This window comes from Macaca nemestrina, chromosome 5, assembly GCF_043159975.1.
Source record: "Macaca nemestrina isolate mMacNem1 chromosome 5, mMacNem.hap1, whole genome shotgun sequence".
Lineage (NCBI taxonomy): Eukaryota > Metazoa > Chordata > Mammalia > Primates > Cercopithecidae > Macaca > Macaca nemestrina.
This window is the reverse complement of record NC_092129.1, coordinates 73,837,341-73,855,066: the sequence shown is the minus strand read 5'-3', so window position 1 is coordinate 73,855,066 and position 17,726 is coordinate 73,837,341. Positions and strand designations below refer to the sequence as shown.

Genomic DNA, 17,726 nt, shown 5'->3' with positions numbered 1-17,726 from the left:
AAATAAAGCTATAAATACAGGTAAATATATTGGCAATTACAAAAGCTAGCATTATTGTAATAATGATTTATAACTGCATTTCTTGTTTTCTACATGATTTAAGAGACTAAAACATTAAAAGGAACAATTATTAGTCTAAAAGCTATTATTATTGTAAACTGATTTGTAAATTCACATTTTGTTTTTCATATGATTTAGGAGGTTAATGCATTCTGAAGAATTATTAGTTTATGTTTTGGACACACAATATGTGTCACACAAAATTATACAAAGATGTAATTTTGTGACACCAAAACACAAAAGAGGTGGGAATGGAGCTGTTAAAGGAGGAAAGTTTTTGTATGTTATTGAACTTAAGCATGTTAAGTATGTTATTGAATTTAAGGTATAAATTCAAGTTAGAGTGTTACAACTTTAGGATGTTAAATATAATCCCCATGTTAACCACAAAGAAAATAGCTATAGAATACATATAAGATGAAATGAGAAGGGAATTTAAATAATTCACTGTAAAAGATCAACTAAACACAAAAGAAGACAGCAATTCAGGAAGTGAGGGACCACAAAAAAGTGTAAGACATATAGAAAACAAATAGCAAAATGACAGAAGTAAGTCGCTCCTTATCAGTCATTACTTTAAATGTAAATGAGTTCAATTCTCCAATCAAAAGTCAGAGATCAGCAGAATGTATTAAAAAACAAAATTCAACTGTGTACTGTCTATAAGACACTTACTTTACATCTAAAGACACAAATAGATTGAAAGTGGAAGGGTGAAAAAGATATTCCATGCAAACAGTGTCCAAAAAGGAGCAGGAGTAGCTGTACTAATGTCAGACAAAATAAACTTTAAATCAAAAATGTTTGCAAGAAACAAGGACATTATTTATTAATAAAAGGTTCACTTCAGTAAGAAGACATAATAATTATAAATATTAATATTTACACACCTAATGACCGACCATCGTATATGAAGCAAAACTTCACAGAAACAGAGAAATAGTTGTATGATACCAGTTGGAGACATTAATACCCCACTCTCAAAAATGGACAGACCAAGACAGAAGCTAAATACGGAAACCAAGCACTTAAACAACACAATAAATTGACTAGATCTAACAGACATACAGAACATTGTATACCCAACAATAGTATACATATTCTTCTCAAGTGCACATAGGACATTTTCCAGGATAGACCATACGTTAGGCCACAAATTAAGTCTCAATAGATTTAATAAGGCAGTTATATAAAATATCTTCACTGACCACAATGACAAGAGAGTTTGGAGAATGTAGTTTGCAGAATTCCAGTTTCTGTGGTACAGAGAGCTGGGTGTGGAGCTGAGAGACAAAGGTCACTAAGGGACTTTTAGTGTGCTGCTCCTGGAAACTCCCAGCTTTGGAATCTATAGTGCTAAATATATTAGAGGGGTTTTTTTTTTTTTTCCACAAAACAATAATGATTGACTAAAAGGCATAAATGTATCAAAGACTTTTTTTTGAAATATCGAAGATATTTCACACCCTGCTAAAGGCATGCTAATCAAATTTATCCCTGACCCTAAACAGAGGATAGGAGGCAACTATATAAAGTTCATCAGAATTGATATTCAAAATTATCTCAGTGGAAGAACTACGATTCACAAATCACCACGATAAAACCTAACAAGAATAGATAAATGCGGGGTTTTCATTTGGGTTAAAAGAATCTTGTCTATTCACCCGTTTTACATAAAGAAAACGTATGAACTATAAATATGATACGGACCATATGATGGGGCTCCTAGAAAAATTAACTGCAACTGTCAGCTGTACTAATAAGAACATACTTTCTATATCTAGGATGGTCATGCCACTACTGTACTCAATTTTACTTGTAATACTAGTAATTCCTTTGCAACCGTGAGATCTCTGCATACAAAGTTCAAATTTATAGAGGCCTACCTTAGCATATCATTTGGACAAGTGGAGGAATTTGTAGTATGTAGATATGTGAAAAATACTACTTCACTTGTAGGTTTTCCATCAGAGTATTGGTAAAGATAACAGGAAGATCAAAACATTCCTTTGTGTTCCAGACAAGTGATTTCATACTCCATCAGATCCAAAGCCCCTTTTTATAACTAGCTTATAATAATCTTTTCTCTGCCATGAAAACTATTGATAAGGTAACTTAAACACAAATTGTTATACAATTAAATATGATGTCATACATAATATGAAAGAAAAATAAAAGGTATTTCAGGGTAGAAATTCTCTGTTGCTATATAAGAAAATGTTATCAAGTATTAATAGTTAGATGCCTGCTCCTTGTTACAATGAATAATTTCAGATTTGTAATAAGTAAGAGCAATATTCTACTAAATATTTCCTACACTCTGTCCTTATATTTGAAATTTAAAAATAAGGGTTAAATAAGTATATTTCTCTTATGACCCAGAATATAATTTATCTTCATGAATGTTCTATAGTTGGGTGGAGTGTTCCATAAATGATGGTCAACTTTTCTTATAGTGTTGTTCAAATCTGTTTTCTTATTGACTTTCTATTTGTATCAATTACTGATAGAGGAGTGTTGAAATTGCAAAATATTTTACTTCTCCTTTTGGTTCTATCAAGCTTTTATGTCCCTGGTACATAAACATTTAAGATTATTATGTCTTTTAGTAGGTGCATAAACATCTAAGATTGTTATGTCTTCTTGATGAATTGACATCTTTACCATTAAGAAATTCCTGATTTTGGATGGGCGCAGTGGATCAGGCCTGTAATCCCAGCACTTTGGGAGGCTGAGGCGGGTGGATCACCTGAGGTTGGGGGGGAGTTGGAGACCAGCCTGACCAACAAGGAGAAACTCCATCTCTACTAAAAAAATACAAAAATTAGCTGGGCGTGGTGCCATGTACCTGTAATCCCAGCTACTCGGGAGGCTGAGGCAGGAGAATAGCTTGAACCCTGGAGGCGGAGCTTGCAGTGAGCCGAGATCGTGCCACTGCACTCCAGCCAGGGCGACAGAGTAAGACTCTGCCTCAAAAAAAAAAAAAAAAAAAAAAAAAGAAATGCCTGATTTTTACTTTTAGGAATATTTCTTGTTCTGAAATTTACTTTATATGATATTAATATAGCTCCTTCAACTTTGTTTTGTTTTGTGTATTCATTGTATGTCTTTTTCCATCATTTTATTTTTAATCTTTCTGTTTCTTTATATTTAAAATGTTTTTCTCACAGACAGCACAGTAGTTAGGCCTTGCTTTTTTATCTGATAATCTCCATCCTTTAATTGGAGTGTCTTTGTTTTATTTTTTAGTTGTTGCTCTAAGGTTTATAATACACGTCTAACTCATAGTTTACCTTCAAATTATATACATATAGTATAAGCGCCTTACAATAGTATGTCTTCATTTTCTTCCTTCTGTCCTTGTGCTGCTGTTTCTTACATGTTATTGTCATACATTATGCTGTTTTGTCATACATGTCTCCACAATACATGCTATTATTGCTGCTTTAAATAATCTGTATCTTTTAAGGGGATTAAATTTGGAAGAAAAAGTATTTTACATGTTCCTACACACTCATCATTTCCACACTCTTCACTCCCTGGTGTAGATGCAAATTTCCATTTATATTATTTTCCTTCTGTCTGAAAGACATTTTTTCATGTAGCTTGTAGTGCATTCTTCTGGTGATGAATTCTTTCAGCTTTTGTGTATCTAAATAAGACTCTTTTATTTTCACTTTCATAAGCTATTTTATCCAGGTATAGAATTCAAAGCTTTTTTTTTTTTTTTTTTTTTTAGTAGTAGTTTAAAGATGTTGCTTCATTGCCTTCTGGCTTGCAAAATTTCTGATGAGAAGTCTGCTGTCATTTTTATCTTTGTTCCTCTTTGTGTAACGTGTCCCATCATCCCTCTCCTGGAAATTTTAAGATTTTTTTCTTTATGACTGATTTTATGATCTTTCTTAGTTTGAATTTCTCTATGTTTATTTTTCTTGAAGTTGCTTGAGCATCTGAATCTGAGAGTTTAGAGCTTTCATCAAATTTTGACAATTTCAGCCATGATTTCTTTAAAGGTTTTTTCTGTCCTTCTTACCCATTCTATTTGCTATTCCAGTTTACATGGTTTAGACCACTTACCTTCTGCTCTTCCTCCATACATCACTGATGCTCTGTTAATTTTTTCTAGTCTTTTTCTCTTTGTGCTTTATTTTGTTGAGATACTATTGCTATGTCATCAAGAATACTGATCTTCTCTTCTTTTTTTTTTTTTTTTTTTTTTTTTTTTGAGACAGAGTCTCACTCTGTCGCCCAGGCTGGAGTACAGTGGCACGATCTGGGCTCGCTGCAAGCTCCGCCTCCCGGGTTCACGCCATTCTCCTGCCTCAGCCTCCCAAGTAGCTGGGACTACAGGTGCCCGCCACCTCGTCCGGCTAGTTTTTGTATTTTTTAGTAGAGACGGGGTTTCACCGTGTTAGTCAAGATGGTCTCGATCTCCTGACCTCACGATCCGCCCGTCTCCGCCTCCCGAAGTGCTGGGATTACAGGCTTGAGCCACCGCGCCCGGCCCCTGATCTTCTCTTCTACAGTATGTAAATTGCTATCTATCCTATCTACTGATTTTTCTTCCCTATGATATATCATATTTATTAGTATTTAGTCAAAGATTTGAGAGAACCCTTTGCAAATCTTGAGAGTGTGCTTTCTCCCTCTTTCTCCCTGTGTAGCTTTCTCCTTTCCAGTACTTTGTCCCACAAATCTAGTCACCTTGCCTTCCTTAACTTTGATCTCTGTTTCCTTAACTCAGTGAGACTGTTGGCTGCATGCTGTGGCTTGAAAACTGCCTCCAGGCAGGAAGCTAGGGCAATCATAGCATTCAGTTCAATTGGTTCTCTTCTTTCAGGGTTCACGGTCCAGCATTACCAGTTGTTTAATGTCTGAAAACTGTTGTTTCACATATTTTATCTCATTTTCAATTTGTGCACGGAAGAAGGATAATTCCTGTAGCCATTAATCTTTCATGAATGGAAGTGAAAGTCTAAATAAGTAAATTTGAAAGTTAATATGTTATCATCGTAAATGCAATAGTTACAAAAACTGAGACAGCTGCTCTTTCATTGGTGCCTCCAATACCATAAGCATTTGTTGATGGTGATTTTCTTCAATAGTCCATTACTTTTGGTAAATTTCCAAACAAAACAAGTCTCAATCTTTCCTCAATTTACATGATATTTGCATTCCTGGAAATTTCATATATATTAACATGAAGCAAAAATGCTTTGTGTTCATATGTAAAACGGAGTTAAGTTCTGGGCTCAGATAATATAAACAGGTTTTTCCTTACAGAAAAGTCACATAGAATGTGGAACCATAACCCCTTGGGTAAGACTGTGATATGGGATCCTTGACCCTTATTGAAAGCTACCACCTACATAATTCGTACCTTTCACACGTAACATATTTTATCTGTTGTATGCATAACCATGGAGTAGTCTTGAGGCCTACATGCTCTTGGAAAAGCAATAAATAAGGTATGTCTTCATTACAACTTTCATCATCAGGGAAAGGGGGAAGATACATGATGTTTTGCCAAGATAATTACTGTATTTTATAATAAGGGAATCTATTTTTAGTTAAGATTTAAAAGAAGTACCCCTTTCTGCCAAAAGGCAATGTAAAATGTCCCCACTATTCATACAACAGATAGAAATATTTATTGAGTTCTGTTATGTGCTAGGCATTGAGGATTGATGAGTGACTCAGAGAAGAATCCCTGTCCTCATGGAGCCTACGTTTACTACGGTTTGTGGAGAAAAACTGGCAATCAAAGGAAATGCCCACACGTCCCTCACATTCTAAGAGTTGTAACATCACACATTTCTGTTAACTAGTAAAACAAGTTATGAGAATTTTAGAGAGTATAATACAAAAGCAAAAGCCTCTATCAAAATCTTTCAGGGTTCCATACTTAAGGACTTTGAGGAAATGCATAAACAAAGCTGCAGATGATTTATTTCGACTCTATTTTTTTTTTTTTTTTGAGATGGAGTCTCGATCTGTCGCCCAGGCTGGAGTGCAGTGGCCGGATCTCAGCTCACTGCAAGCTCCGCCTCCCAGGTTTACGCCATTCTCCTGCCTCAGCCTCCCGAGTAGCTGGGACTACAGGTGCCCGCCACCTCGCTCGGCTAGTTTTTTGTATTTTTTAGTAGAGACGGGGTTTCACCATGTTAGCCAGGATGCTCTCCATCTCCTGACCTCGGGATCCGCCCGTCTCGGCCTCCCAAAGTGCTGGGATTACAGGCTTGAGCCACCGCGCCTGGTCTATTTCAACTCTATTAATAGATTCGAAGACATTTTCAACTAATCCTGTTCAACCCACACTTCGTACTTTACTGAAACTGAGGAAAAAAGCCTCTCTCATACTTTTGCCTAGTAAGAGAACACAGTTACCCAGGATCACCTTGGCTTTTGAGACATTATTGTTTTGGCTGAGATCCCACTTTCAGACCTCATTTCCTTAGATTTGGCAACTTGAGTTCTGGACTGATGACCACTTGGTCTATTTGGACTGATTCTCTGAGCTACCTACTCTCTATGTGGTGATGTGGCTTCAGCCCAGAGCCACAGGTAGAATGCACTTTGTCCCACTCCCATCAGGCAGCTGCAATGCCAATGTGGGACTACATTTGTCAATTTAAGATCCACAACAATATGAAATGTGTAGCCACAAAAATAAAACTTGGTGTCAGGAGCCCAGGGTCCAAATCTCTGCTCCCAAATCTATTTCATGTGGATCCTGGTGTAAATCAATTAATTTTTTTCTTCTGAGTCTCAATGGCCTCACCCTTAAAATGAGGACAATAATAACCTTGTTCATCAGATTGCTATGAGGATTGTAACAAAACCATGTGTTCCAGAATGCTTTGCAAGCTACACAGCACCATAGTAACCTACACTGCTGTTGTGGTAAGAGAAGGAGGGTAAGTGGCTGGATGAAAGTACCCAAAGCCTGAAAAGTCTATAGACCACTGACCTGCACATCTGAATGCAATGTACGTTTTGCTGCTTTTCCTGATTAGACAACAACAAGCTTTTGCTCTTAATGCTATTTCCACTTTTTACTTTTCTTTTGGATTTGTTGTCATTGATTCCAGTCTATCTAAACATAATTTAGTTTGGTGCCCAGGAGATAGTGAAAAAGCTGGTGCCCAGCTTTTTCTTCTTTGGTGTGGGAGCTTCTGCCTGGGGCTGACCTCCTTCTCCGGGTTAAGGTCCTGTGTAGCTGTCTTAAACTGACCGACCTGAAGTAGACCCAGACACACCTGTAAACTACTTACCTTGCATGGGTGGTGCCAGGCCTGGGGCTAAGAGGGCATGCCTGCTCCTGTAATCTGTAAGGCCTAGTAAAACATGATTAAGGCTCTGCTTGCAGTGTGGGAGTCAACAATGCCATTATAGCCTTCATTGGCAGATGGTGGGCAAGAGTTCCTGCACTAATAAGAATTTCTTGCTGGATCATCAAAATGCATTATCTTTTTGGGGTTTGGAACTTGTAGAACCTTATTCCTATGTTTGAGGCTTCAGCATCTGTGTCTCATGGTCAGTCTGACCTCTCTCTAAACAAGAGATCTGGAAAGAAACACTTTTCCAGGAAATCATCCACAGGCAGTTGACTGACCTTCTGCCATACCCCTTTCATTCCACCCCCAGCAGTTTCTCATGGATACTAAATATGTGCCTTGGGATAATTGGACTAAACAGGTTTGTCCGATTATTTACAAGCTCCTTTCAGTTTACCTGTTTACTTGTTTCAATTTTGCATGGGCCATTTTAATATTTTTTTGTGGTTCAGACAAAAACCACATATATCACAGTGTTTTAGATTAGTTAGGATTCTCTATGATGTGATTAATATAATAATCCATTTTCGGCCTCTGTTGTGAATCAGATGCTTTATATACACGATCTGATTTCATCTTCATAATGCTCCAGAGTAGGCATTATTATCCCCCTTTTAAAGCTGAGGCTTAGAGGGCTAAACTCATCTGTTTAAAGCTATGTAGTTGATCATTATCAGAGCTGGAACTGGAGCCTACCTGGATTTCAGTCCAAGTCTATGCTGTTTCCACTATACCATACTGGCTCTTGACTCTTTACTTGCTCTTTAGCATGGCAGTGGAAATCAGTACTATTAATATATGAGTTTCAGGTTAAGTTCCCTTCAACTTTTCTGTGCAGGGATAGAGGATAGGGTACAAATAGTTCCCGTTTTTTTTGTTGTTGTTGTTGTTTTAGACGAAGTTTTGCTCTTGTTGCCCAGGCTGGAGTGCAATGGAGCCATCTCGGCTCACTGCAACCTCTGCCCTTTGGGTTCAAACAATTCTCCTGCCTCAGCCTCCCAAGTAGCTGGGATTACAGGCATGTGCAACCACGCTCAGTTAATTTTGTATTTTTAATAGAGACGGGGTTTCTCCATGTTGGTGAGGCTGGTCTCGAACTCCCAACCTCAGGTGATTCACCTGCCTTGGCCTCCCAAAGTGCTGGGATTACAGGTGTGAGCTACCATGCTCAGCATTTTTTTTTTTTTTTTTATCATGCCACATTATTTTTAATTACGTACAAAGATCTAACATGTCACCCAGGGACCATTTCACCCACTGCACTGTTTGGCCGCCGGTCTTTGTCTCTTTCTTCAGCAATGGTGAGGAGGGTACCCTTTCCTCAGGGAAGAGAAATCCATGGTTTGTTGCTCTTGTCAATAACAAAAATGTTGGAAAGTCGAGTGGCAAAGCTGTTGCCATTGGATCTTTCACATGAACCACGTCAAAAGATCCAGGGTGCTTCTCTCTGTTGATGATCACACCAATTCTTCCCAGGTTAGCACCTCCAGTCACCATACACAGGTTACCAGTGTCGAACTTGATGAAATCAATACTCTTGCCAGTCTCCAAATCAATCTGAATGGTATCATTCACCTCGATGAGGGGTCAGGGTAGTGGATGGTGTGAGCCTCATGAGTCACAAGATGAGGAATTCCTTTTGTGCCCACAAAGATCATTCTCACTTTGCACAACTGGTACTTGGCCTCCTCAGGTGTAATACGATGTACAGCAAAGCAACCCTTGGTGTCATAGATCAGACGGAAATTCTCTCTTGTCTTGTCAATGCTGATGACATCCACGAATCCAGCAGGGTAGGTTGCATCAGTTCAGACCTTGCCATCGATCTTAATGAACCGCTGCATGCAAATCTTCTTTACTCCATCTCCTGTCAGGGCATACTTAAGTCTGTTCCTTAGGAAAATGATGAGGGGGAGACACTCTCTCAACTTGTGGGGACTGGTGAATGGACGAGGAGCAAACACACCAGTCAATTTATCCAGCATCCAATGCTTTGAAGCTGCTACCAGCTTCAGATGCTTCTTGGGACCACGAGCCATGGCTGCGTTAGGCAAGGAAAGAGGACCTCTGTCTTCTGGTGCGCATAGAAATTTCGTAGTTACAGTTTTTACAAATCAATATGCTTCTTGAAAACATGCCAGGAAGCAGATTGTCATGAAGCAGGCTGAGCATCCAGGGCTATGTCCAGTTATTGGTAGTGAGAAGTAAAGGAGAAAGCAATGAACAGTGTTGAATGGTAGACAGACACCAAGCATCGACCCTCTTCAGTCCCTCTCCTCATAGTAGACGTGTAATCATTAAGAAACACAAATTCAATTATGCCTTTACCACACTGTATACATTTGCTTTGATCTGTGTGATTGTTTATGAAGTTAATGACAGTTGCCCCAGTAGACTACGCTCTACAGGGCAGGGAGCATGTCTCTTTCACTTGCCACTGGATCTCTGTGCTTGACTGTGTCTGGCCCTGATCCTTTAACACAGCAGGGTTGTTCCTGACTTCAGATCTTTGTACAGAATTTTCCCTGGGTCTGGAAAGCAGTACTGCTGACCCCGCCACTGTCTGCCTACATGACCCTCTCACTCACTTCATGCAAGATTGTGCTCAAATGGCCCCTCATCCAAGCAGCCCTCACTGACTACTCTTTCTTTTCTTTTTCTTTTTTTTTTGAGACGGAGTCTCGCTCTGTCGCCCGGGCTGGAGTGCAGTGGCCGGATCTCAGCTCACTGCAAGCTCCGCCTCCCAGGTTTACGCCATTCTCCTGCCTCAGCCTCCCGAGTAGCTGGGACTACAGGTGCCCGCCACCTCGCCCGGCTAGTTTTTTGTATTTTTTAGTAGAGACGGGGTTTCACGGTGTTAGCCAGGATGGTCTCGATCTCCTGACCTCGTGATCCGCCCGTCTCGGCCTCCCAAAGTGCTGGGATTACAGGCTTGAGCCACCGCGCCCGGCCCACTGACTACTCTTTCTAAAATAAGATTCTTTCTCTGTCCCTACCCCACATTCATCACCTCCTAATCCTTTGCCTTTCTTATTTAAATATTTTTTCCTACCACAAATCACCTACCCACATTATATTATTATTAATTTTTAAGAATCTGTCTTCTACTAGAATATGAGTTCATTGAAGGCAGAGACTTTACTGCTGTGTCCTTAGTACCTACAATAGCGTCTGGATATAACACGTTTAGTAAATGTTTCATCTAATTGGTTAATACATAAATCCTTATTGAGTTAATGAACATCTCCTAAAATTCATCCCTCAGTTCTGTCCATAGCAGATGTTACGATGCCCTGAGCCACCCCCTCTCAGCCCGCCTCTGCTTCAGCTGTGGCTGTGGTGGACAATTTCAGTGCATGTCAATGTTGGTTCACCTCAAGTGCAGGCGGAGTCCCTGGCTTTTCTCCACCAGCTTTCTCAGATGATGCCCGGGAAGGTGCCTCGCCGCCTAGAAATGCAAGGAGTTACTGTCCTCAGGGGCAACACTCACCAGGAGGGACGGTGCAGGATCTCCACTTCAGAGGGGCAGGTGTGCACCATCTACAGAGGGGCTCAGAGTCCCCATCAGCATTGACCCGCAGGGATGAGGACAATAAGCTCTACCGGGTACCCTTCCTGACCTTTCCCTTCTTCCCCCACCACTCCACCTGCGCCATTGCTCTGGCTTCCTTGGATCATCTTTTAAAGTAACCGTCTACCTCCAAGTCCGCATGGAAAAAATCCAATCCAAGAGACTGTCCTTTCCAACACTATGATCAATAACACAGGTGTGAATAATCATGGCATATTTGTCAAATTTGTTTTAAAATATTAGCAGGAGAGTTTGTTTTTTTTTTCCTTTCTTCTTTTTATATTTTCTTTCTTCTTTTTTTTTTTTTGAGACAGAGTCTCGCTCTGTCACCCAGGCTGGAGTGCAGTGGCACGATCTTGGCTCACTGCAACCTCTGCCTCCAGGGTTCCAGCAATTCTCATGCCTCAGCCTCCTGAGTAGCTGGGATTACAGGCATGTGCCACCTTCCCTAGCTAACTTTTTTTTTTTTTTTTTTTTTTTTGTATTTTTAGTAGAGATGAGGTTTTGCCAGGTTGGCCAGGATAGTCTCAATTTCCCGGCCTCAAGTGATCCGCTTACCTCAGCCTCCCAAAGTGCTGGGATTACAGGTGTGAGCCACCATGGTCACCGAGTTTATAGTTAAAAAAAAATTTTTTTTTTTTTTTACTTTTGTAGAGATGACAAAGTCTCACTATATTGACCAGGCTAGTCTCGAACTCCTGGCCTCAAACAATCCTTCTGCCTTGACTTCCCAAAGTGCTGGGATAGCAGGCGTGAGCCGCCCTACCCGGCAACGAGTTTATGTTGCTAATGGGGTTTATGGTTTACCAAGTGCTTTCACTCAGGTTGATTCATAGATTGCCTAACAGAATCACGATTCAAATAAGAATTGAAAATATCTGGAAAATGAGTTGAATTCAAGAAATAAAATCTAATAGGAAAAAGTGTAAAAGCCAAGCCTTAGGTTAAAAAAAAAAAACAACCCACATACATAAAGGAAAGAAATAACCCAAACCTCACCCTGGTAGTTTTTCTTCATTAGGCAGCCTCGGCACTTTAACTCTTTTTTTTTTTTTTTTTTTTTTTTTTTTTTTTTTTTTTGAGATGGAGTCTCGCTCTGTGGCCTGGGCTGGAGTGCAGTGGCCGAATCTCAGCTCACTGCAAGCTCCGCCTCCCAGGTTCACGCCATTCTCCTGCCTCAGCCTCCTGAGTGGCTGGGACTACAGGCGCCCGCCACCGCACCCGGCTAATTTTTTTTTTTTGTATTTTTAAGTAGAGACGGGGTTTCACCGGGTTAGCCAGGATGGTCTCGATCTCCTGACCTCGTGATCCGCCCGTCTCGGCCTCCCAAAGTGCTGGGATTACAGGCTTCAGCCACCACACCCGGCCACTTTAACTCTTAAGTCTTGGCGGTTTCTACATCCCAAGTAACTCTTGAATCTTTACACAGCACTTGTTGCAGCAGGAAAGTCCAGCGTGGGTCCAGGCTGTCCAGAAAGCCCCACTGTGGCAAACATGCACCAAACGACAGTTTTCCGAGGGAGTCCTAGATCAAGGGGGTGCCTGTGAATGCTCCACATGCAGCTGCCTGGGAAAATTAATCCCTGATTTGTAGCAAATGCCTGTTCCCATGGTGTAAACTTCTACTGTAGCTGATTTTAAGCTACCAACATGACAACACCAAATGTGGAGTTGGGAAGCAATACACACAATTGGCTCTCATGAACCTGTAAGGGCCAGCTCCAGCATTTTAAAAGTAGAGCGCGTCATTTTGCTTCTTTATCAAGTACCACCCCAGTTTATTAGGGAGTAAAGTTTTGATCAACTAATTCAATGAATGACCAACAACATGCATACATGTAGAAATAGCTAATGAGGCCAGTCACGGTGGCACATGCCTGTAATCCCAGCACGTCAGGAGGCTGAGGCAGGCGGATAACAAGCTCAGGAGTTCAAGACCAGCATGGCCAACATAGCGAAACACCGTCTCTACTAAAAATACAAAAAATTAGTCAGGCGTGGCGGCGCACACCTGTAATCCAGCTACTCGGGAGGCTGAGGCAGGAGAATCACTTGAACCTAGGAGGTGGAGGTTGTAGTGAGCCGAGATTGCACCACTGCACCCCAGCCTGGGTGACAGAGCAAGACTGTCACCCAGAAAAAGAAAAAAGAAATAGCTAATGAGCATGAGTTTGGGCAAAATTTGGTGAGTGAGCCTGAGTTTCCCAAAGTTTGGTGGCAAACCTTCCGAAAGTTTGCCTGGTTTTAGGGACAGCCGTCTTTATAGTTTTTCTTTTGTCTAAAATCCATGGCCTCTGTGCGATACCCTAGATCTTTAAAAGTAGATTTACTAATTCTATATGTGAAGCTTGGGGTTATGCAAACGAAACAGAGAATTCTCACACAGGAATTCCAGGAAAATGAGACATGTTAATGGAAAGTTAATATTCCAATTCATTGGAACTTTCCATAGTACATATTCCTCAAAGGACCTGAGCTCACTTTTCGTAAGAGCACACAGCACTACAATGTCATTTAAGTATTGAAGGCTCTGTCCTAGCAACGACTGTGCCTCTTGTCACTAATAGACACATTCTTTGGAACCTCTGGACACATTTTCACATGGACCACACCTCTGTGTGTTTTCTGCAAATGAGCACATGAGCATGTACCCGGGGATATGGCTGTGGCTGTCACTGTGAACACGTGTTCCTGGGCCTGCCCATGTTGGAGAGTTATCTCTGAGCACCCAGACATGCCATGCCCTGTAGTAAACTGCCTCACGGTGATGAAAACCCCAAAGACAGATGTTTCCTCCCGAACAGGGCATATCACAGAAAGTTCCACGAGAAACGTAAATAAGCAGATTTAAAAATAATACTCAGTTTATGAAAGATTTCTCCAGAATATTACTGCCTCATTACTAAAACCAGAACGTGAAAGAAGGACAACTGTTGGAGCAAATGTTTTAATTTAGAAGTTTTCCTCATTTATCCCAGATTGAGAATGCAAGAGATATGTAAAACAACAAAAGCAGCTCGTTGTAAGACCACCCAGATATGAAATCAATGATTAAAAGGAGTCTTCGGAAGAAGGCTGTGAATATTCTTAATTATTATCAGGTCTCTAGGACTTTGTGCACTTTTTATAGAACTTGATGATGAACAAGAAGCTGATTGTTTAAGATACAGAACTCTCTTGACAAAGGTAACATTGATTTCTTCCCCTCTTTTAATAAAACACTTCTCTTGAAACTCTGAAAACCATGACTCTTTCACAACACCCTATTTAAATTTTTTTTTCCTGAAAAAAAAAAAAAAAAGTCCCCAGTACAAAGCCTGTTAGCAAATGCAAGAGCAATATAATAATAATTCTTGACAGGGTGCAGTGGCTCACACCTGTAATCCCAGCACTTTGGGAGGCCAAGGCGGGTGGATCATTTGAGGTCAGGAGTTCGAGACTAGCCTGGCCAGCATGATGACACACTGTCTCTACTAAAACTACAAAATTACCCAGGCATGGTGGCACACGCCTGTAAGCCCAGCTACTCAGGATGCTGAGGCAGGAGAATTGCTTGAACCCGGGAGGTGGATGTTGCAGTGAGCTGAGATTGTGCCACTGCACTCCAGCCTGGGCAACAGAGTGAAACTCCATCTCAAAAGAAAAGAAAAGAAAAGAAAATAATCCTTAACATGTTTGAGGTACTTGCCTTATGCATTATTCATTGTTTCATTTAAAGTTCACATACAATTTCTAAGATGAATACTGTTGTTTGTAGACTCCTATTTGTTGCTGACGAAGGTAAAGCTTAGGGAGGTTAAATGACTTGCTCAAAATCAACCAGGTAATAAGTGGAAATGAGGAAGGTCAGATTTGAAAGCATGAAGTTCTTTCTCAGCTACTACACAAAGTCTCCCTAAGAGGTTTAAGGAGCCCCCCAAAATAACATCATGTGGGAGATCCCTTGTCCCTGTTTGTGACATTTTGTCCTGCTGAAATCTTGTTCAAATCAAAGGTAGCAATAGTGGGGGAAAGTAGCAGGGAGAAAGCAACGGAGTTTGAGTTGTCAGTGAGATTGGAAGAGTCTGAATTCAGACACCTCTAGTTGCTATTAGTTTGGTGTAAAAGTAATTGCGATTTTTGTCATTAAAAGTAATGGCAAAACATCATATTTGAATGAGATATTGAAAATGTCTTAGATATCTTATATTTGAATAAGTATGTTATTGAAATAAGGATATTTTGACACTAAAAGTAATGGCAGAAACTGCAATTACTTTTGCACGTACCTAATATTAATATTTTATTCCATTAATTTTTTCTTTTTTTGAGATGGAATCTCTCTTTCGCCCTGGCTGGCATGCAGTGGCACCATCTCAGCTCACTGCAACCTTGGCCTCCCGGGTTCAAGCGATTCTCCTGCCTCAGCCTCCTGAGTAGCTGTGATTATAGGTGCGCATCACCATACCTGGCTAATTTTTGTATTCTTAATAGAGATGGGGTTTCACTATGTTGGCCAGGCTGGTCTTGAACTCCTGACCTCAAGTGATCTGCCTGGCTCGGCCTCCCAAAGTGCTAGGATTACAGGCGTGAGCCACTGTGCCTGGCCAATTTTGTCATCTTCTGATCTCCTTCTCCCATCCCATATAGCTGAGTTATATCTTTGGCTACTGGGTTTTCTCAGGAGAGCATGAGTCCTTTGCATCCAAGCGTCACTGGCATTCTCCTTGGCTGGCTGTACCCTGGGGCCAGCCCTCCCATCTGTAGTGTGACTAACTCACCCTTGGCTCCAGCAGCAGACACAGACCTTCACCATGCCATTATTTTCTTCTGTTTCCTGAAGGATATTATCCAGGGGCCAGTTTGGCCAATTAAACAATTCCACCATTGTTGAAGTCATCAAAGTTTCATTACCTAGAGACAGATGAGAATTAAATATAATTCTTGCTTGATAATGATAGTAATTGATAAATCCATTTTTTTTTTTCTGTGTCTCTGCAAAATTTGAGATAAGTTCTCTAGCACCTAATTTGAAACGGGGTAGCCATGTCTCCAAGGCCTAGGGAACTCCTCAGTTGATATCCTGTTCCCTGTGCCAATTATTGACCAAAGTAATTTCTCACACTGTTGAGATGCCTCAACTCTTGGCAAACAGGAATCACCTCAGTTTTTTAGCAGGTCTTTGGAAAGGTACCACACAGAACAGTGCCAGGCAGTTCAGAACAGGGTAAGTAGAATTATTTTCTACTGTATTTTCTATAAATGGACTTAGTTATTGTGGCTGTGATTGAATTATCTTCACAGAGTAGTATTTGAGGGGAGGATTATGAAGCAACATGGATTGTGGGAACTGTGTGTGTGTGTGTGTGTGTGTGTGTGAGAGAGAGAGAGAGAGAGAGAGAGAGAGAGAGAGAGAGAGGAACAGGATGGGTGAGGCAATGTCAGCAGATATTTAACACAGAAACCATGCATCAAAAGTTTTCCTAGTATGCACTACTTAAGAATCCCTTTTATCTTGAAATTGTTAGAATTAGAGGTAAGAATTTCTTTCCTTGGGAAGGTCCCACTTATTATTTCTCCTCTTTTTTTTCCTTTTTCTCCTATGTATCCCTGACACTTGGAATGCTAATTTACACTTCTAATAATTTGTAGTTGATAAATCACATCCACACTCATTATCTTATTGCTCTTTGCCCTGACCCTATGAGTCAGGATAGACTGGCACCCTTGTACCCTCTCAATAAATAAGGAAACTAAAGGTCAGAGCTCTTGTGATGGGATTAAGCTCACATACACAGCAAATATGCCACCCACTGGAAGTCAGGTCATGTGAGTCTATCTCAGTCCGCTTTCTGTTAGACACAGGGCCAGCTGGTCTCTTAATTGCTGGGTTTGGGGGATTTTGTTTTTGTTTCTTGAGGGATGAGGTTTTGGCCTAAAAAGTAAGAGCACAGTATCAGCCAGCCATAGAAACACAATCTGAAAAACAAGTATTACTTTCCAGGATGTTAGGAGAACAAATGTTCCATGCCACACAGAATTATACTGTTTGCAACTCTGTTTGGCACTTAAGCGGAAATGTATTTTAAAATTATGGTGTCATCACTCTCATGACATTAAAACTGACCAGATATGGAGTAATGCATTTGAGTAGCTCCAGATGTTGTTCGTCCACTGGGTCATTTGCCCTCATTGTATCCACAAAGTGGTTGCTGAACAACACTATCCTTGTGGATTTCTGGTACCTGATTGAAATTTTCCTGGACACTTTTCTACTTCCTGGCTGCAATTTAATTGATGCAGAAATATAAACTGAATGCGGCTTCTGGCTTTGACATGTCCCCAAATTACAAGATGCTTTTCCCCTAAACCTAACAGCTGGCATCCACAGAAATATCTGAAAACATCCTTCAATAAAGTTTACCAAAAAATATCCACCGCAAAATGCTATTTTGACAGCTGTTCAAGTGACAAGCATCTAAAGTGAACTTACTTAAGCCCTCTAAATTTTATATTTTTAAAAAGATGGATTGCATGAAATTGCCTCACCTGAATTGATTTATCTTTTATGACTTCACACTTTCAAACCTAAATATTTGTCCTGAATTACATCACAAAAACCTATAGAAATGCTTAATTGTTCTTTTCTTGGGAATTATGATGAATTTTAAAACATATATTGAATTTATTTTCTTACAGATTCATTCATCTACCTCCCCATTCATGATCCATATTTGAACTTATATATAGCTTCCATCCTTGGTACTGTCAAAGACTAC

The 17,726-nt window shown here is 40.3% G+C and overlaps 1 pseudogene; it reads right to left on the bottom strand.

Moving 5' to 3' along the window:
* Positions 1-8,609: 8,609 nt before the first annotated feature.
* On the bottom strand, positions 8,610-9,561 carry LOC105478797 (small ribosomal subunit protein eS4, X isoform-like; annotated as a pseudogene).
* Positions 9,562-17,726: the final 8,165 nt, after the last annotated feature.